The sequence below is a fragment of the Coregonus clupeaformis genome, unplaced genomic scaffold, assembly GCF_020615455.1.
Source record: "Coregonus clupeaformis isolate EN_2021a unplaced genomic scaffold, ASM2061545v1 scaf0064, whole genome shotgun sequence".
NCBI lineage: Eukaryota > Metazoa > Chordata > Actinopteri > Salmoniformes > Salmonidae > Coregonus > Coregonus clupeaformis.
Window position 1 is genome coordinate 922,501 of NW_025533519.1, and position 18,343 is coordinate 940,843.

Here is an 18,343-nt window from a genome sequence, read left to right on the forward strand (position 1 = left end):
AGTGGTGGAGGAGGTCCATCCGGTGGCGTCTCTGGCCTGCATGTCTGTTTTGTGTGCCTTCGTGTTCCTTGAGGGGCAGGGACTTTTCTGAGGCGGCTGGCGTGCCAGCGTGATCCATTGCTCATCATGAATGTGGCGGGCCCCAGTTGTCGACTGACCTGCAAGGGGTCCGACCAGAATGAGGCCATTTTGTTGCACCGCTGAGGCCGTCGGGCTCGGACCCAGTCTGACACTTGAATGATCGACTTCTTCACCCTGTGTGCCTTGTCAAAACGCTGTTTCATTGCTCTTTGGTGCCTGGTCACTGCCTGCTGTTCTTGGGTGCGCCTAGTCGCCGGTTCTGCTACTCTCTGTGTTCTGAGTCTGTCCAGTGGCAGTTCCATCTCACGACCTAGCATGAGGGATGCCGGGGAGACCTGTGTTGTTGTGTGTTTGCTTGCTCTGTAGTGCATTAGCGTTTGATTCAAAGCAGTTTGGGAACGTGCACCCCTGGACCAGGTGCGCTCTGATGCCGTTCTTCAGCGTTTGGTTGAAGCGTTCCACCCCTCCGTTAGCTTGTGGGTTGTAGTAGGCCGTGCGGATGTGTTTGATTCCCTTGTTGCTGAGATATGAGGAGAACTCGGCAGAGGTTAGCTGGGGCCCATTGTCCGTGGTAAGGGTGAGGGGTAGGCCCCACCTTGTGAACAGGCTGTCTAGGATGTCCACGATGGCCTGTGCTGTGACAGTTCCGACAGGAACCACTTCTGGCCACTTAGAGTGGAGGTCATACACCACCACCAGGAAGCGCTGATGGTGAGGGGACTGCGTGTCCATGGATCTCGCCACAGATGTCCAGTTGGATGTGCTCCCAGGGGTGGGACGGCCATGCGAGAGGCTGCAGGGGGGTGGGGCGGACTGTCCTGTTTTCCCACTGAGGAGGCATGCAGCACAATCCCTGACCAGGGCTTCAATGTCGTGGTCGATGCCTGGCCACCACACAAGGTCTCGACATCGCTGTTTGACCTTGACTATGCCCAAGTGACCCTCGTGCGCCATGGATAGAACACGCGCACGCAGGCCACTCGGGACCACAGTGCAAAACCCTCGAGAGACACAGACTTCTTCCCAGCAAGAAAGTTCGTGCTTCACTCTGGCGAAAGTCGCCAGCTCTTCCGGCACATGTGCTGGCCATTTAGTGCGATGTAGGTGCGCAGGGTAGACAGTGTGGGATCCTGTTCCGATGCTTGCTTCAGCTCCTCCAGTGAGACGACTGACTGAAGAGGAGCGTAGAGCATTTGTACAAGCTCTGTTTCGTTGTCGTCTGGCAAGACGGTTGGAGTAGGAGCGCCAAAGGAGCGTGAGAGGAGGTCTGCCACCACGTTATCCCTCCCCGGAGTGAACTTCAGCTGATAGTCATACTGTCTGAGGCGGTCGGCCCATCTGTGCAGCCGAAGTGGCTTGTGGCCAGTTCCTGATGCTGACAGTAGCGTTGTGAGGGACTGGTGGTCGGTTCGGAGTGTGAACAGACGGCCATATAGGTAGAGGTGCCACCTTTCGCACGCCCAGACACAGGCCAGTGCTTCTCGTTCGCCCACAGAGTACCGTTGTTCTGTGGGGCTCAGGGCCCTTGAGGCGAAGGCGACGGGCCTCTCAATGCCATTCTGCAGCTGTGAGAGGACAGCTCCTAGTGCTCCAGCTGAGGCGTCACATGTGACAATGGTGTGGCAGACGGGTCAAAGTGAGCCAAGACTGGGGCTGTGGTGAGCTGGCTCTTTCAGTGAGCGGACCGCGTCTGAGCAGGCTGCCGTCCAGGCCCATGGCTCATCCTTCTTGAGGAGCTGGCGAAGGGGGCGCTGTGGTCTGAGAGTAGTGGGGCAGAAACCGGAGGTAGTAAGCTGTCATGCCCAAGAATGAGGCCACCTGAGAGGCTGAGGTCGGTTCCGGGATCCGGTGGACGGCTTCAATGTTCGACATGAGTGGGGCAATGCCTTTGGCCGACAGGCGGAAGCCCACAAACTCGACGGCTGGAGCTGCAAAGGTGCACTTTCCACCGTTCAGGGTCAGGTTGTTCCGCAGTAGAGCACTGAATACTCTGTGGAGTCGATAATCATGGATGTGGAGGTCAGGGCCGTGGACCACGATGTCATCCAGATAGACCGCCACCCCAGGTATTCCAGCGAGGATGGTGCTCATCACCTTCTGGAAGCAGCTGGGGGCGGAGCTAAGTCCAAAAGGCATGCGTAGATATCTGAACACGCCAGCGAGTGTGACAAAGGCCGTGAGGTCTCTGCTAGCTGCATGGAGGGGTACCTGAAGATAACCCTGACGAAGGTCAAGCTTCGTGAAGATCGTGGAGCCATGGAATTGTGCGGTCAGCTCCTCAGCTGTAGGCAAGGGGTACTTATCCGGGACAACGGCCTTGTTCACAGCACGGAGATCCACACAGGTCCGGATTCCACCTGACTTTTTGGTTGCAATGACCAAGTTTGAAATCCAGGGGGCAGCGTTGACTGGCTCAATGATGCCTGCATCCAACTGTGACTGGAGATCTTTTGTGACATCATCACGCAGTGCAAAGGGAATGCGCCGCAGGGGCTGCATGACTGGGGTCACTTCCGGATTCACTAGGGGCCTGTGAGTAAAGGCTGTGAGGCAGCCCAGTCCATCAAACAGAGTCGGCCAGTTCTGTTGCCATGTGCAGGTAACCTGGTAGATAGCTGACCCACTGTCATCTCTCAGTGTGAATCCCAAGCCTGTGAAGAGGTCGAGGCCCAGGAGGTTGGCACCCGCTTTGCAACATGAAATGTGAATGATGGCAGATGTTTGGTGCCGTAGTGTACTGGGACCTGGAGGGTGCCTACAATGTCTATCTTAGATCTACCGTACCCACACAGGGCAGTGGAGGGCTGTTGGAGTGGTAGGTGACTGAAAAACTTGTAGTAAGTGGCAAGGTTGAGCAACGACACCGCAGCGCCAGTATCCAGCAGCAAAGGCAAACCCACCTCACCCAGCTGCACAGTGCATGTCCTGAATGACACATGGTTGGTGGAGACGGTTCGGATTTCCGTGTGTTCATGTTGAGAGTGAGATGAAACGAAGGGCCTGTTCTGGGTGGAGCTAGTAGCAGGGGCAGAACGACACACTTTCGCAAAGTGATTGTATTTTGAACAGTTCTTGCATATTTTCCCACGGGCTGGGCAGTTTGAAGCCCTTGAATTGCTGAGAGCTAGCCCCACAGTTGCCACAGCTAGTTCTGTTTGTTTGTCTGTGTGCCTGCTGCACGGGCATGTCGGTGTCTGTGTCCATGCAGCTATCGACGCGGGAGGGGCGTGCGCAGCGCGTGATCGTTGTAGTGCGCCTGCTCGGGCTGAAGCTGCTGTGTGAGAATGGCTGGGGGCCGAGTGTATGCTGCAGAGCTGTCTGTTAGCATAGAAGAGCATTCCAACGCCCGCTTCAACCTGGAGTGCTATTTTAATAGCTCCATCTAGTTGTAAATTATCCGATTCCAAAAGCAGTTTCTCCCTTGTCTTTTTCACATAACGTCCCTCTATCAACTGATCCCTGATGATCTCGTCCCTGAAGTGTCCCGTGAGTTACAAGAGCTAGCCAAATCCCTCAGATTAGCCACGTAGCTTTGAATGGACTCACCCGGCCGTTGGTGTCTCTTCCGTAGCCGGTAGCGTCGGAGGAGCACTCGCTCTTTCCCGCGAAGTGGTTCCGTAAGAGGCTGACTGCAGCAGTGAATGTAGGAGCCGATCCAAGCGCTCTGAAAATCCTCTGTCCCTCTGTACCAAGGCAGTGACGGAGCAGTGCTGTCCTCCGCTTGTCGGAGATTGTAGAAAAGTCCATAGCTTCTAAATAAGTGTTAAAACTATCAAGCCAGTTATTCCACGGGACTGGAGGTTCGCCAGGCACGGCGAGGAATGGTGCTGGCGGTGGTAAACTGAATTCAGCCATCTTCGCCGCCAATGTTATATCTAGCCTAGTTGTAAAAGAACGGACATCTGCACAGTTTCACATTGAACATCACTCTGTCGTTTAATGACATGTGCCACGCATTCTGACAACCCATTCATCCGTAACGCAGCACACTGTCGTAAACCATAACAACGTACAGTACGACGTACAGCACGTCGTACCATACATAACAGGGAGATGACGTGGAAACCAGCCACTAGGGACAACAGTGAGCGCTGTTACCTTCAAGTAGGCTTTGGTTTTGCTAGAGCATTGTGGATGGGTGTAAGCATCTGCCTCTGATGTTCAAATCCAGCAATAGAAAGTTGTTTTAAGCCTATCCCAAACCTTAACCCTTACCTTAACCATTCAGAGTTAATGCCTAAACTTAAGAATTTGGAGTTAATGCCTAAATTTAACCTTAAACACTTCGAAATGTGAGATTTGTAACAACTTCAAAATTTGACGTTTGAGAAACGTCTAATTCTGACGTGAGAGTTTGTAGGACAAACTACCCCCTCCCTCTCACACATAGGCTTACACACAGGCACAGACGCACACTAAGCAGGCACACTTCTGTCATGTGTCCAGCTACATAGACAGTCTCACTGTGTAAGGACAATGAGTAACCTAACTCAACACTCATCTCAACCCTGTATGTGTGTGTGTCTGCCTGTGTGTGCTCACACACAGAGCAGTACTATGCTTATGCAGAGGTAATGAACACTAAGCAGAATGATGTGTGGCTGACATATTCTGCACCGCTAATTAGATTAGCATGTCTCTCTGAGGTGGACAGGAAGCTGGACAGGAACCTCATTAGACATTCAGAACGGGACCAGACAATAGGCTCACGGTGGTGTGACGGACAGGTGATGTCACCTGGGGAGCTGCTCAGGTCAGTGCAAGAGACAGGATGGCTGGGTAAGGAGGGGCGGGGGGACGGCCCACAAACCCACAATGGGATAGGGAGGACGTTTTTTCTGAAGATAGCTTGTTAAGGTGTAGAAGACTCTGTCTGGCTCTCAGTGAGAGAGAGAGAGAGAGAGAGAGAGAGAGAGAGTGTGAGTGTGAGCGTGCATGCACGTGTGTGTGAGTATGAATGTGTGTGTGTGTGTGCGTGCGTGCGTGCGTGTGTGAGTTTGAATGTGTGTGTGTGTGTGTGTGTGTGTGTCTGTGTGTGTGTGTGCGTGTGTGAGCGTGCATGCATGTGTGTGTGAGTTTGAATGTGTGTGTGTGTGTGCGTGCGTGCGTGCATGTGTGTGAGTTTGAATGTGTGTGTGTGTGTGTGTGTGTGTGTGTGTGCGTGTGTGAGCGTGCATGCATGTGTGTGTGAGTTTGAATGTGTGTGTGTGTGCGTGCGTGCGTGCGTGCATGTGTGTGAGTTTGAATGTGTGTGTGTGTGCGTGCGTGCATGTGTGTGAGTATGAATGTGTGTGTGTCCTCTGTCAGTGATTGGCTGTGTGCGGCATTACCCTGCAGTCACTCTAACACACACTCAGGTAATGAAGCTGTCACACACACACACACACACACACTCAGGTAATGAAGCTGTCACACACACACACACACACACACACACACAGGTAGTGAAGCTGTCACACACACACACACACACACACACAGGTAGTGAAGCTGTCACACACACACACACACACACACACAGGTAGTGAAGCTGTCACACACACACACACACAGGTAGTGAAGTTGTTGAGTGGTGCAGCTTGATATTCAAAGGGGTTTCGTCCCTGGCTTATGACAGAACTATCCAACTGTATATACTTACACAGCATGGCTAGGGTACTGTGCAGAGGACACACACACAACGCACACGGCACACACACACATACATTCACATACAGGTAGAGAGAGAAAAGAGAAAAGAGAGAGAGAGAGAACAGAGAGAGAGGGAGAGAGAGAGGGAGAACAGAGAGAACAGAGAGAGAGCAGAGAGAGAGAACAGAGAGAGAGAACAGAGAGAGAGAACAGAGAGAGAGGGAGAGAGAGAGGGAGAACAGAGAGATAACAGAGAGAGAGAACAGAGGGAGAGAACAGAGAGAAAGAGAGAACAGAGAGAGAGCGAACAGAGAGAGAGAGAACAGAGAGAACATAGAGAGAGAACAGAGAGAGAGAACAGAGAGAGAGCGAACAGAGAGAGAGAACAGAGAGAACAGAGAGAGAGAACTGAGAGAGAGAGAGAGAACGGAGAGAACAGAGAGAGAGAGCGAGAACAGAGAGAACAGAGAGAGAGCGAGAGGGAGAACAGAGAGAGAGAGAACAGAGAGAGAGAACAGAGAGAGACCAGAGAGAGAAAGAGAGAACAGAGAGAGAAAGAACAGAGAGAGAGAACCGAGAGAGAGAGAGAACAGAGAGAGAACAGAGAGAACAGAGAGAGAGAACAGAGAGAATGAACAGAGAGAGAGAGAACAGAGAGAGAACAGAGAGAGAGAAAACAGAGAGAACAGAGAGAGAACAGAGAGAGAAACAGAGAGCGAGAGAACAGAGAGGGAGAGAGAGAGAACAGAGAGAACAGAGAGAACAGAGAGAGAACAGAGAGAACAGAGAGAACAGAGAGAGAGAGTGAGAGAGAACAGAGAGTGGGAGAGAGAGAACAGAGAGAGTGTCACTTGCTTTGGCAACGCAAACATATGTTTCCCATGCCAAGAAAGCCCTTTGAATTGAATTGAGAGAGAGAGAGAAAGAGAGAGACCAGAGAGAAAGAGAGAGACCAGAGAGAGAGAGGGAGACCAGAGAGAGAACACAGAGAGAGAGAGAGAGAGAGAGAGAGAGAGAGAGAGAGAGAGAGAGAGAGAGAGAGAGAGAAAACAGAGAGAGAACAGAGATAGAGAGAGCGAGAGAGAGAGAGATAGTAAATCTCAGTAAGACAAAAATAATGGTGTTCCAAAAAAGGTCCAGTTGCCAGGACCACAAATACAAATTCCATCTAGACACCATTGCCCTAGACCACACAAAAAACTAGACCTACCTCAGCCTAAACATCAGCACCACAGGTAACTTCCACAAAGCTGTGAACGATCTGAGAGACAAGGCAAGAAGGGCCTTCTACGCCATCAAAAGGAACATAAAATTCGACATACCAATTAGGATCTGGCAAAAAATACTTGAATCAGTTATAGAACCCATTGCCCCTTTAGGCCGATACCCGCTAATTATCAAAATCCAGAAAAGAGACGTTAAATTCTACAACCATCTAAAAGGAAGCAATTCCCAAACCTTCCATAACAAAGCCATCACCTACAGAGAGATTAACCTGGAGAAGAGTCCCCTAAGCAAGCTGGTCCTGGGGATCTGTTCACAAACAGAACCCACAGAGCCCCACGACAGCAACAGCAACACAATTAGACCCAACCAAATCATGAGAAAACTAAAAGATAATTACTTGACATATTGGAAAGAATTTACCAAAAAACAGAGCATGCTATTTGGCCCTAAACAAAGAGTACACAGGCACAGAATACCTGACCACTGTGACTGACCCAAACTTAAGGAAAGCTTTGACTATGTACAGACTCAGTGAGCATAGCCTTGCTATTGAGAGAGCCCGCCGTAGTCAGACCTGGCTCTCAAGAGAAGAAAGGCTATGTCCACACTGCCCACAAAATGAGGTGGAAACTGAGCTGCACTTCCTAACCTCCTGCCAAATGTATGACCATATTAGAGACACATATTTCCCTCACATTACACAGACCCACAAAGAATTCCAAAACAAATCCAATTTGGATAAACACCCATATCTATTGGGTGAAATACCACAGTATGCCATCACAGCAGCACGATTTGTGACCTGTTGGCACAAGAAAAGGGCAAACAGCGAAGAACAAACACCATTGTAAATACAACCCATATTTATGTTCCTTTATTTTCCCTTTTGTACTTTAACTATTTGCACATCATTATAACACTGTATATAGACATAATATGACATTTGAAATGTGTCTATTCCTTTGAAACTTGTGAGTGTAATGTTACCTGTTCATTTTTGATTGTTTATATCACTTTTGTTTATTATTTGTTTATTATATATTTCACTTGCTTTGGTTTAAACGTATGTTTCCCATGCCAATAAAACCCTTTGAATTGAAAAAAATAATTGAGAGAGAGAGAACAGAGAGAGAGAGAGAGAGAACAGAGAGAGAACAGAGAGAACAAAGAGAGAGAGAGAACAGAGAGAAGAGAGAGAGAAGAGAACAGAGAGAGAGAGAGAGAGAACAGAGAGAGAGAGAGCGAGAAGAGAGAGAGAGAGGCAGAACAGAGAGAGAGAGAGAGAAAGAACAGAGAGAGAGAGAGAGAGAGAACAGAGAGAGAGAGGCAGAACAGAGAGAGAGAGAGAGAGAAACAGAGAGAGAGAGAGAGAGAACAGAGAGAGAGAGAGAGAGAACAGAGAGAGAGAGGCAGAACAGAGAGAGAGAGAGAGAGAACAGAGAGAGAGAGAGAGAGAACAGAGAGAGAGAGAGAGAACAGAGAGAGAGAGAGAGAGAACAGAGAGAGAGAGAGAGAACAGAGAGAGAGAGAGAGAACAGAGAGAGAGAGAGAGAACAGAGAGAGAGAGAGAGAGAGAACAGAGAGAGAGAGGCAGAACAGAGAGAGAGAGAGAGAACAGAGAGAGAGAGAGCGAGAACAGAGAGAGAGAGAGAGAACAGAGAGAGAGAGAGCGAGAACAGAGAGAGAGAGAGAGGAGAGAGAGAGAGAGAGAGAACAGAGAGAGAGAGAGAGAACAGAGAGAGAGAGAGAGAGAACGAGAGAGAGAGAGAGAGAACAGAGAGAGAGAGAGCGAGAACAGAGAGAGAGAGAGAGAACAGAGAGAGAGAGAGAGAACAGAGAGAGAGAGAGAGAGAACAGAGAGAGAGAGAGAGAGAACAGAGAGAGAGAGAGAGAGAGAGAACAGAGAGAGAGAGAGAGAGAACAGAGAGAGAGAGAACAGAGAGAGAGAGAGAACAGAGAGAGAGAGAACACTGCCTCTATGTACTGCTTGTTTATACAGTAGGTTGTCCCTTTCCATGAATACTGTTCCTGCTGTGCTTGTGTGGTTCTGTCTCAGACCTGGGCCTTACCCAGCTCTCCACAACTAACTGTAAGAATAAATGGCTTGTCATGAAATAGAGAGAATCCAGATGTTGTCAGTCCAGTGTGGATTTACTGTAAGATAATATCATGGCTTGTCATGCTTCCAACCCCTTGGAGCCAGTTGATATTTCTGCACTGTAATGTTGAAATAAATATTTATAGACATGCTTGTGTCTTCCTTAGGGACTCCTTTAATCCACATCAAGGTCCCTACGGGCCCTGGTCAAACGAAGTATACTACATAGGACAAAGGGTGCCATTTGGGACGCACCCTTAGACTCCTCTGGCGTTCCTCTGGGTTGTCCAGTGGTATTGGTTCCACTCTAAAAGGCTGTTTCTGCTTGTCTCTTAACTTTCAGCTGACTGAGCTGAGGAAGAGACCAGTCCACAGCCATGCCTGGCTGTCAGTTCTACCCTGCTCCGTCCCTCCCTACCCTGTCACTGCTGACACTGTTAAACCTATTCATCCTCTACAGATCGATGGGCTTACAGCCCTAGCAACTCTAACTCAACTCCAACACTGATGGGGCAACGAGAGGAAACAGGAGAAAAGATTGGACCGCTGTGTGAGGAGGACACTGCAATGGATACAGTTGCAGTGTAGCCGATGTGAAATTACTAGCTAGTTGGGGTCGAGACTCCCTGGATGTGAAATGGCTAGCTAGTTGGGGTCGAGACTCCCTGGTTGTGAAATTACTAGCTAGTTGGGGTCGAGACTCCCTGGATGTGAAATGGCTAGCTAGTTGGGGTCGAGGGTCCCTGGTTGTGAAAGGGAGAGCTAGTTGGGGTCGAGACTCCCTGGTTGTGAAATGGCTAGCTAGTTGGGGTCGAGACTCCCTGGTTGTGAAATGGCTAGCTAGTTGGGGTCGAGGGTCCCTGGTTGTGAAATGGCTAGCTAGTTGGGGTCGAGGGTCCCTGGTTGTGAAATTACTAGCTAGTTGGGGTCGAGACTCCCTGGTTGTGAAATGGCTAGCTAGTTGGGGTCGAGACTCCCTGGTTGTGAAATGGCTAGCTAGTTGGGGTCGAGGGTCCCTGGTTGTGAAATGGCTAGCTAGTTGGGGTCGAGGGTCCCTGGTTGTGAAATTACTAGCTAGTTGGGGTCGAGACTCCCTGGTTGTGAAATGGCTAGCTAGTTGGGGGTCGAGACTCCTGGTTGTGAAATGGCTAGCTAGTTGGGGTCGAGACTCCCTGGTTGTGAAATGGCTAGCTAGTTGGGGTCGAGGGTCCCTGGTTGTGAAATGGCTAGCTAGTTGGGGTCGAGGGTCCCTGGTTGTGAAATGGCTAGCTAGTTGGGATCGAGGGTCCCTGGTTGTGAAATGACTAGCTAGTTAGGGTCGAGACTCCCTGGTTGTGAAAGGGCAAGCTAGTTGGGGTCGAGACTCCCTGGTTGTGAAATGGTTAGCTAGTTGGGGTCGAGGGTCCCTGGTTGTGAAATGGCTAGCTAGTTGGGGTCGAGGGTCCCTGGTTGTGAAATGGCTAGCTAGTTGGGGTCGAGACTCCCTGGTTGTGAAATGGCTAGCTAGTTGGGGTCGAGGGTCCCTGGTTGTGAAATGGCTAGCTAGTTGGGGTCGAGGGTTCCTGGTTGTGAAATGGCTAGTGTAGTATATGATGAATTGTGGCAATTACTGCTGTCAACAAAGAGTCCGTTATGCTGCATCATGTTAGAAGTTTTATTCATACCACGAGGTTACAGCATAAATTACAGACACGCGTTGTCCGGAGAACGACTCGCCAGATTGTTATGCTCGTTCAACGTCTCACCGTTTAACCCCTATTTATAAACACTGCTGCCCCCTCTTCTGGCCAATCACCAGTCTCCCCTGTCTACAACCCACCCCCTGTCTGTGGTATGTGGTATTACACCTAAAACATTCCCTCTTGATACTACCATAAACAACATTCTATTTCTTCATGAAAAACATTTAACAAAGGCATAATCTTCAGATACTATATTCCCCCTTTCGAGACAACCCAAACGTCTCGAAACCAAACAGAATAGGATTATGACTAGTAACAACTTATCTTATTGAATATCTTTAACCTTAAACCAAACCATTCTCCTCTAGAGTGTAAATACCTTTCTTATAAAATATGAATAACTGTTGATGAAATGTTAACACATTACTATGAATCATGAATAAATCTCTATGGAGTGTGAACACATTACTATGAATTATGAATAAATCTTTATGGAGTGTGAGAGCGAAAAACCTGTCAGGCAACCTTTGTTCCAAATCCATCCATCCATCAATCAAGACAGTAAAATTCTCTCACGGTTCCTCTGCCCCAGGCAACCACCGCGGTACTCCAGATAAACTCATAAATCATGTAAAGACATTTGAAACTATGATGTAATTAAATACACATGGAAACAAAATCCTATCCATAAATATCCATTGTACGGCTGGTCAACCCCATCGAATCGTACAATGAATCTCTCCCTTCCTAGACCTTCTGTCCCTAAACCCCATCGAAATAAACAAAAGCATCTAAGATCCTCATCTGCATTCAATAACATCAAACATCATTCTACTAAAATCAATACCTAAGAATATGACACAATTATGTATTACACATCAAATATGTCTATATTTCATTGCTGACACTGGAATGTAGTCCACTACACTTCATGTCCTCCGTAGTCTCCTCCTCCAATGGACTTGTTGATGATGGAATCAGCCACACCCTCCTTGTTTCATCTCCTCCAGTCATATTGTCCCTTCATATTGTCTTTGTTTGAGTATTCCAATCTCCACATGTTCTCCCAAATGCTTCTGGAATGACAAGAAAATAAACGACCAAACAGTATCTTTTGCAAAACCACATTTACAAATTAAACCTCAACCTCAATTTAAGACCTATAAATGATGTATGAATCACATTAACCTATCCCCCCCTTTGATTCATAAATCATACCAAAATCATACTAATATTGAAAAAAAACAACTTGAAAAAATCATCAAATAATCCAAAATGATATTTATCCATCAGTAGGCCACTTGTCCCTCTTCGTCCAGATCCGGAACAGTCAACAATGGCATCTGAGTGTTGCCTCCAGGCACCACTCCTCCAACCTATCTCAATATCATAACTTTCTCAACGGTCAGTAACATATTACACAGTGCCTTAAAATGTACCCCATCACTGCCCCCTACTGGCCTAACTGATTTTGCATCCAAATGCAACGCTGATATTTTCCAAATGTTACACCATACCATGGAAGAAGTCCCCCTTCTCCCTTAGACTCATTCTCCAATGGTAGGCTTGAAGACTATAACATGTAGCCATGTCACCCTTTAACCCTAGATTTAGCTGTGTTCGGTGCTAACTCTATTTTAATAGTAAAAGCCTCATATGGAAGCTTCAATGTTGACATGTAACCAAATCCTGTCCATCCCTAATGTAAGAATATAGATGCTTTATCACCCCCAAACCCCTAAATATCTCTAAGATTCCCCATAGTCACATTGTCAGTCAAAAGCTAATCATTTAACCATCAAAGTCCTGCTTTTCACCACCTGGTACATAAAAATTACATTATATTTGTCATCTCTAACCTTATGTTCATGCTTATCCAAAGTTATCATATAACATCCCAATATGATATTCCCATAAACATACCCTTAACTCATATGTTTTATTATAACAACAATAACTTTTAGCCCTCAATGTTTCACCTGAATACTTCAGATTTCCACTGTTACCTGACTTTACTTTCTATCTAACAATTCCCATATGGTAATCCATTTACCCAAGAACACTTAAACCCTACTGTTCTGACAACTACATTATTTTATCGGTCAATGACTGTTGCCGATACCACAGTCATGACAAAGCATAACCCTGACCCAGACCCGCTAGAGGCTGCGCAACCATCCAACACGTCTTGGGCTGGCATCCCCAACAGACATCAACCCTCAAGATTCCTCACCGACTCTTACAGAATGAGTTAATCTATCTCTAATTTCCACAACAGAGAAACGAGCAGCACTGATCAGATGCCCCCCCCCCTCTGTCATCAAAATCAAAAGACCTCATCCTGCAGCCTCCATGATGAATCTCTCTTCTCCATTTCAGATTAATCTATATTGCTCTCTCTCTGCCCTCCTATTTTCCATAACCTCCTGAGTCCCTCTTGCTACCTCTAATTTCAGAAAAGTTGTCGTCCTCCTTATTACATTTGCTATTACCATCGTATCATTAATCCCTTCCCAAAGTTACCATTAACATTGTTGATTTAGTTGATGAATTAAAACCCTTAATTCCCTCTAGTGGGAAACTACCAACATCCTATTCGATTATTCCCTGTTGGAGTGACTACTGTAATAAACGTATCCTTAACTCCTCTGTGACTGTGGAAAGTTTTACAGACTTCAAATCTTCCATTATAAGCATCACCTTACAAATTACATAGCCCTTTAACCAATAATTCTTAACCAAAACAAATTTTAATGCTTTCACTAGATGAGTACACATATTCTCCTGATCTTTATCTGTAACCTTACGCAAAATAATCCCTTATTTGAGTAGGTGCAACAGCTCCTACTTCTGATCCTGCTAACAATACTTATCCTCCCTAATTATCTCTCTCTCTGTGAAAGAAACGTCATCATCCTAAATGGCATATTATTATTATTATTATCCTAACTCTAATAACAGTATTTTCCCCCTATAATTGATGCTGGACCCTTATAATCAAATGCGCTATATTTATGGCTTTAATAACTATCAATGTTGAAAGAGTTAAATTACTTCTCACTGTTGTTTTAATAGACTCACGTGGTGATGTCATTATTGTTACTACTTCATCCCAAAGCTCTGAACTCTTTACTTGTACTTCCATCCATCCCCACTAGTGTCACGTTTTCCCCAAATCTCAGTCCTATCTCTAAATCCCTGACTTTCAAACTTTTGATTACACAAAATACACCTATAATGACCTTGATCTCCCTGCTGGAAACTGTAAATATAGATACTCAATCACCCTCAAATCATTCAGCAACACATACTTTCTCAATGCATCTGCTCCTAACCGATTTAAACTCCTACCATATCTTCCCACTAAACTTTAAAATGTCCTTCCTCACTGTTTCTCTCTGTCTTACTACTAACTTTGAAACTTAGCTTACTGTCTCAGAGTTCCTTCACCCCTAGTTCTCCTAACTTATTTTAATCTAATCTTTCCTCTCATAACATTTAAAACCTTTTCCCTGATTTATTGACAAAATCTCTTACCACCAAATTTTGGAATATGTGATTGGGAAAGTTCCCCACCTGCTTCTGACTCATTACACACAGACTTGGCAAATGACTAAACACCTTTTAGCCTAACCTCAAATCTCTTAGTGTAAGAATATAACCCAAAATAACAGTCACCCCTATTAAGTTTATTTTCCCAGACAGATTGTCTAACAGGCAATCTAATACATTATCATCCTTCCTATGATATTATCTTTTAAGCAAATGATTCCCAAAACCCCACTTCTTAAAATATTCCACCAGACAGTCAGTCGTCCAGTGTGTCTCTGATTGAACCCTTCAATTTAAACCATGCATCTCTTCCCACAATATCCTTGATATATTGTCCTAATATTAGTATGTCTATTGTAATTCCTATTTGACTTCTATAGCAGAGCTCAATTGATTCCCGAAGAGTAAACTGTTTTACTACTTCCAATCCCTATCCTAACCTAATTAGTTTATTTTACAGAGTGGATATGGATAACCTCTTTAGGCTGAACCCAGATAAGTTTTTCCCCTATTCACTATCACTTCTAATAGTCGGTTGTTTTTACTTTTAGCTATTTTCTCTTCTTCTCTAATCGATGCTATCAGCTGATACCCCCTCTCTGGATATTCTAAACACTCTAGAATATTTAGTGTTCACCTGGAGAACAGGTGATCTTGAATTGCCCCTGTATCTTCCTTAAAAATGTTCTCTTGTTTCCTCCTGACTTGTTGCTGTGGATAGGGAACATCTGGTACCCCCCTTTGCTGGTACAATTGCATTTGATATTGTTCAGTTGAAGCTGTGACAGTGATTGTTGATTTGATTCACTCTGATTCTTCATACTTTTCTTCTTCTCCACCACCAGTTATAAGTTGTATTTGATTGAGTTTTCTTCGTCCAGTTCTTCTCGTTGTGGACCTATCAGTATTCTTCAAAAGGTTATCTTCTAAGTTCTGTTCTTGAAATATCATCTTCCATCATCTTATTACTTTTCTTCAGCATCTTTGCCTCAATGTATTCTTCTTCTCCTCCAATTCTTGGGATTAAAAATGTTCTCCGCAGGTTCTCCTTGTCTCTTCTGTATCTTCAGCGTCTCGAGCTGTTCCTCTAGCTCCCTTACCTCTCCCAAAGTTGTCTCTTCCTCCAGGCCTGATACGCCTTGGTCTATATCTCCTATTTCTTCTTTGCCAGTCATTGTAGGATAAAATCCTCTTGAACATACAACACCTTTAATCTCCAAATCTTCATCACTTTCTTCATCAGAACTCGAATCTCTTGTCTCCTTCTTCGTTCAACTTTCATCAGAGATCAAGTCTCCAGTATCCTTCTTTCCTCTCTTGCCACTTCCTTCTGATCACAGAGTCACCTCCACCCATGGCCTCTCATCAATCACTCTCATCGTCATCATCCTCATCTCCTTAAGTTCCCAGACATCTCGGTTTTCTTCCGTCTTCTGGATTCATCTTCATCGTTGTTTTTGCTCGTATTCGTCTTCATCTCTGATGCCATAATCACCCTGCTGGATGATGTCTTTCTGCTGAATCCATATGTGAGAAAGGTGTACTAACATCTGCCATTAGTCTCTCCTAACACTACTCTAACCCTACTTTGATCAAAAATGACTATTTTAATCAATTTTCCCCTATATCAAGCCCTTTATATTCCTTTATTGTGAACTATCCTATTTTAGACTATATAAGTTATATAAGCTTCCCCCCTGTAATTCTTAATATAACCTAAACAAATCCATTAACCATCCTGAATAATTAACCCCAATTCCTATTCCTATGTCACCAATATCAATTAGTGTTGAGTATATTACCACAACCCATCAAATGCAAGTAAATGCAAGTTAGTCATCTTCAGACTAAAATACCCATAAACAAAGCCTTCTAACCTTACAACCCTTCAATACTCCAATTCCCATAACCCCTTGTTTCTTCCTATGATATAAACCCCAAGTATCATAATTGCAAAATAATGTCAGTACCTGATTTCCAATCGAACTGTAATCCAGCCCAGTGATGCACATAGCCTCCAAATTGTAACTTTTATTGAAATAGAATTTGCCAAGCCCATGTAAACTCGTCATAACATCACATATTCTGTTAGGGAAAGATTTTGTAACCATAATCAGTACCAAAACCTTTTTGACTTGATCCTCTGCCACGTGTCGTGACGTGCACGTCCTCTCTCTCTCTCTCCTCTGCTCTCGTCTGTCGTCTAGTCCTATTGCTCCTCTCATATGACAGAAGAACATACACAGAAAAATACTTTAGTAGTTAATGCAATCACTGAGTATTTCCAACCATTCAATATTCATTCGTTCTACCTTATTCCCTCTAAGACTAAACTCAAAACTAACTAAAACGCTCAAAAACATTTATTTTTATTCGTTATTTAATTATTTAATTCACTCTAAGACTAATCCGTTACCATATATTTAATTTATAAATTCAATAGGTACCCAAACAAGTTTCATCTTAACCCCCCACCGTTTAAACTAGAATCATCGTGTTAACCTTTCTCCTGGTGCCTATCTGTTCCGTCGTCTGTGTTCCTCTGTCTCCCCCTGCAAGAAACCCCAAAGATAGGACCTTACGCCCCCATTTTGTTTCTTCACCTCAGCACGACCGCATGTCGTAGATTTAGTGCCGTAAACCAAAAACGTGTCCTAATCTCGTGTCATAAACTCCAACTCCCACGTTGGGTACTGTAGTGTCGTAAATTTAAACGCATGCGCAAATATCATTCCTCAATACAATTTCACCGTGAAAGGAAGATTCTCTACTCTCTCTCCAAACAGAATACCAGTCCAGCTGTAATTCCCCATTTCCCCCTTATAGTCAAACAACATTTACCAGCGCTCACAAAACATATAACCTGACTTACGAACACATAAACAAGTTTAAGAGACTTTCACCCGTCGCAACGGAATCTCTAAGGATACGTTAACATGTAGCACACAACACAATTAGCCTGTAGCATTAGCATTTAGCTTAGCCTAAAGTACATGGTGACACAACACACATTTAGCCGTTAGCATTAGCCGTTAGCATTAGCCACGATGTACCACGTGACCTGGAAACAATGAAGAATGAGCTGTAGCCTCTAGCCAACTGCGATATACTACACAAATCAATATCCTGCACCGTGGCCCAATCATTTTCCATGATTATCAATAATATCTCCATCTAACTTTTTGTTGCCTTGAAAGATGAATCTCATATCAAGAGGTTATCCCCAAACCAATTTCCCGTCGACCAGAGGCGGAGTATAACGTAAATACACCAATTCACTTCATAATTCCCGCTTAAGAAATCAACCTGACTCAGTCTAACTAAGACCTGGATTTCTGGCCCACTCCTGTGAGTCGCCTCGATTAAGAGGTCTTATCCGTATTCACGGTGCCCCTAACTATGCAGATATCTTCCAACCTTCATTCTCTACCAATCCATTGTCCTAAACATGCTATTATTCCCCATTTACCCATCAACCAAATTTAGACTATTTTCGTTCAGACTCCCAGTTAACAGCCATAACGCCACCCGAAACACGGTCGTAAGGGTACATTCCTCCAGTGTACATAAGCAGTAACAAAACCAACAACTTAGCTGTGTCTAGTCGGGTCATGACTCCAGACCAAAGTCAGCTTGGGTTAGCTTGTCGACTCCAAATGCAGCAAAGAAGGATTGCATCATCCCTCCTGGCAAGCTCGCCATTCTGTAGTATATGATGAATTGTGGCAATTACTGCTGTCAACAAAGAGTCCGTTATGCTGCATCATGTTAGAAGTTTTATTCATACCACGAGGTTACAGCATAAATTACAGACACGCGTTGTCCGGAGAACGACTCGCCAGATTGTTATGCTCGTTCTAACGTCTCACCCGTTTAACCCCTATTTATAAACACTGCTGCCCCCTCTTCTGGCCAATCACCAGTCTCCCCTGTCTACAACCCACCCCCCTGTCTGTGGTATGTGGTATTACACCTAAAACATTCCCTCTTGATACTACCATAAACAACATTCTATTTCTTCATGAAAAACATTTAACAAAGGCATAATCTTCAGATACTATACTAGCTAGTT